Genomic DNA, 3,980 nt, shown 5'->3' with positions numbered 1-3,980 from the left:
CATGTGGATTGAAGACGGCAGTGACTCAAAAAAGCATTAGCCTTATATAGGCAATATCATATTGAATAAGACAACGTGGAATTGTGCTAGAGGCCACATCATGAGTTTGATCTCTTCCTAATCAATCACTTTATTTCTTTTCCTATTTGTATCTGTGGACAAGTGATCATCTTCTGATATTAACTTGAACAAATTTCCACAATCATTCATAGTAGGATGCATATTCTGAATTCGATTGTGTGCCACATTTTTGCAAAAACATGGCACACAATTGAATTCAGAATATGCATCATCCTCTGATATTAACAACAACTAAAACTAAAGATGTGAGTAATCCACCTTGTCCAAAGAACAACTCCCTACATTCAACCCCTTCAAACCGTCTTTTCTTACCCACCATCCCTACATGGCTATAAAAAAAATGCATTTGGAATCATCTAGAGATTTGTGTGCATGGAAGAAAAAAAATCAAACATGGAACATGCAAAGTAATGTGTTCAAATACTTATCAGCTCTTCTCTTTTGAAAATCCATTTGAATATCAAAGGGAACAGATGCTAGAAACATTTGTAGTCTAGATTCTGAACTACAATGAATATACTGCCACACGAATCTAGTCTATCTTATAGAGGGCATACATTCAAAAACAAAATGATATCCAATCGAAAATTAAGAAAACTCCTAGAAGCAGTGTTGATAAGAAAATGATCATCAGCACCGTTGAAAGTCTAAAAACATAAACCCTCTCAGCTACCTCAAATGATGCTAAGAAGTCTAGCACTGTGAGAAAGCTATAAAATGTTAACAGTTATATAAAACTCCAATCCCTAAATTGACAGCACGGTAAGGTAAATGTTTCCTGCTTCTAAATAATGTTGCCAAACTCTTCATTTCAAAATTTGAGGCTGGACTGAAATACAACAATCAAATGGAGAAATATGATATTTCCAGCTATGACTAATTAGATTTTGTTATCATTTTAAATCTCATGATTGTAGCAATTTTTTTTTTATTCTATCTATAATTTTATTCTACCCATAAGTTAACATAGATATTGCAGTGATTTGTTTCTGTATTCGATTGTGTTAAGATTTTTACCATCAACGTTTTAAATTACACAATCGAATCCAGAAACAAATTATTGCAATACAATAAATTTTAAAAATTTGATCGACATTTTTTCTAATATGCTGGCAAACAGGTTACAGCAAATAAAATTTAAATGGAAATTAGCACTCTTAACAACAACAAATTTATTCAACCCAGACCCAGCCAGGCATATGCTACTACTTGAGTCACAAACCAATGAATCTGATAATAATATTAAAATAATAATAATAAAACGCGATCCCTAACTTCAATTGTAGAAAGTGACGCAGAAGATGAAACAGCAATTAGTAATTCTAAAATACCTATCCGAATCGACCCACGCCAGAGCACACGAAAATTTACTCGCTGTAGCTAACAGAAAGTTTGCAATAACTAAATAATTGTAATCACCAGAAATGGAAGAAAGTGGTAGGATATTAATAAGCAATAGAGCTTCAGAAAAGAATAGATTAAAGTAAAATACAAGAAGGAAACCTGGAATTCCTTATCCTCCACTCATGCCTCACCGTGTTTTTTTCTTCATGTCGTGTGCCAGACAGAAAGTGAAAGCAGCAATGCAGCTAACCTTACACAGACCAGGAACAAGAGCAAGAGCAATAGCAATGCATGAATTCTCATTTGTATGTGTTGTTGTTGGAGCAAATTAAGACTTGATTTTGGCAAATTCAAGATACTTCTTCCCATCGAGCTTTCCAGAAAAGACATGCTGTATATAATCTGATTAAATAAATCTTCTATATTTACAGGGATGCATCTCATCTATGACTTCGGCAGCAGGACCCACTTCTGTTTCCCTGCCTGGACCATAGCACATGGCAATAGAGATCCGATCTCTGTCCAGGTTTGTGACTGCCCTGTGCTCAACGCTCTTGTATATTCCATTGCTTATTACCTAATTCAAAATACAAAAGCAAATATTACATTCGATATCAATCCGGCGGCATATACATTATTTCCACATATGATGATCAAGAATGAATTGAAGGGGTTTCTTATTTTATACATGAAATCTTAAATCCAGACAATAATTCACAATTTGGATTAAATCCCATAATTATACACCTGTAGAAGCATTCTTTGAATTAATTTGACCTAGATTGAAGGTACAAATTGTTTTGCCTATTGACTGTTAAAGTTCATCTTCATTACCTCAAGCGTGCCACTAATGTTAATAACCAGAGCACCAGGGATGGGTTGAACAGAAATCCATTCACCATCTTTACAAATCTGTAGCCCCACTATCTCATCGTCCTGCAACAAAACAGTCAAAGCATATCCATCTGAATGAGGGCTTTGCCTAAAACCAAATCCGGTCTTGGGCAGGGTGGGTAGTAATTTAATCTCATTCTCTGTCTTATTTTTCCGCACATGTTAAGAAAAGAGTCTGGTTTTAGCCCAAGAATTTCAGATAAGAGGCAAATAATTTCATTGCTAAGTCTTTGAATTCGAAGAGCATATTCAACCACAGTTTCTCTGCAACAAACGGGCAGCATGATTTGATCAGAAATGAAAATGATGAAAATCAGATGGACAGAAACAGGGCTAATATACCAGGCAATTATTTTGAAATGGAATGTAAAAACTTATTGACGTAGATGTGCTTTTCATACCTACAGCCATCAGAGACCTAGGACAGGGGAAGAGGCAAAATAGATTTTACATAATATTTTTATCAATATGAATTAGCAAAGATTTGGGTACCTAAAATCCGCTGGCTTTGTTGGCCAGAAGTCCATTTTTCTATCCTCTGGGGACAGAGTAGTCAAGGACATCATATCCGCCCAGTCTAGTACTTGTTCATCAGAGATTATAAAAGCCTGGCCATAGCCTTCAAGCTCCTGTATTTTGTATTTGAGTTTTTCTTGCAGGGGCAGTTGAATGAAATCCCTCACAATTCTCTTCATTCTGTCTGTCAGGGAAAGTGGAATTCCATGATTCACAGCCTGTAATAAAGATATACATATCATATTAGCTAAGCATGCAAGTTAGAAGAGTGGAACCTGATCCCTATTATACAACATAATTTATAGTCAATTTTGAAGGTACCACTTGAAAAAATCCCCATTCCTGGCATGGCATGCCAAGCTTTTCTGATTCCTTTTGCCTATAGAGATCTGACTGTCCCAAAAACATGCCCATATCAATATTGGGAATGTCCAATCGATGAGGAGGAACGGCATTTGGGCGCTCTTTCTCTGATCTGATATACCTTTGGAGAACTGTGAAGGTTCTGAGATGCCAATTCCTGAGCAACAGGAATTGAAAATCTTTTTGAAGTACCAGCAGAGGGATCAAATACCATAGCTGAATTAAACATGATAGTTTTTCAATCTAAACAAACTACCTTACGAGTTCTAACCCCTCACTCTCAGAATTCTGAAGCTCCATTAGATGGATTAAATACCGAGTCTGAATCAAACATTAGAGTTATTTTAATCAAAACAAACATTCTTGAGTTCTGACACTGCACTCTCAAAAATTGTATACAGTGGTGTGGGTAGAAACTCGCTTTGATTAAATTGAAAACGTTCTGGGAAATCAACGTACGCTACAGAATTGTCCATATGCAAAACTAGATATTCATTATAATGTCTTTTAATTTCTTGATGGTAAAATAATATAAAACTTCCATGTACATTGGTCCTACATTTTCCCTAAAACATTATAAAATCTCTTTGTTGATTATTATTACCATTTCTGCGAATACTCATTTTCATGCAGGTTATACCTACCATCTTATATATCAATATGATATGACAGCGTTTCTTTCTTTCTTTAATCCTAATTGGAATAGAAAATACATTCTATATTTCTTATGATAGTGTTTTTAAAATTAAATATCAAAGGAAAATAATGCAGATTTAATCTAA

The 3,980-nt window shown here is 34.9% G+C and overlaps 1 pseudogene across 1 annotated transcript; it reads right to left on the bottom strand.

Annotated features, from left to right (window-relative positions):
• Window positions 1-1,649: 1,649 nt before the first annotated feature.
• LOC149558188 (protein LATERAL BRANCHING OXIDOREDUCTASE 1-like) lies at window positions 1,650-3,035 on the bottom strand (annotated as a pseudogene). Its single transcript, XR_016352445.1, has 3 exons — window positions 2,812-3,035; window positions 2,260-2,583; window positions 1,650-2,002 (listed from the first exon to the last, which is right to left on the bottom strand). The product of XR_016352445.1 is annotated as a protein LATERAL BRANCHING OXIDOREDUCTASE 1-like (transcript).
• Window positions 3,036-3,980: the final 945 nt, after the last annotated feature.

Source organism: Cupressus sempervirens, chromosome 5 (assembly GCF_028749045.1).
Source record: "Cupressus sempervirens isolate cs-2001-9-10 chromosome 5, ASM2874904v1, whole genome shotgun sequence".
NCBI lineage: Eukaryota > Viridiplantae > Streptophyta > Pinopsida > Cupressales > Cupressaceae > Cupressus > Cupressus sempervirens.
This window is presented reverse-complemented; position numbering and strand designations above follow the sequence as displayed.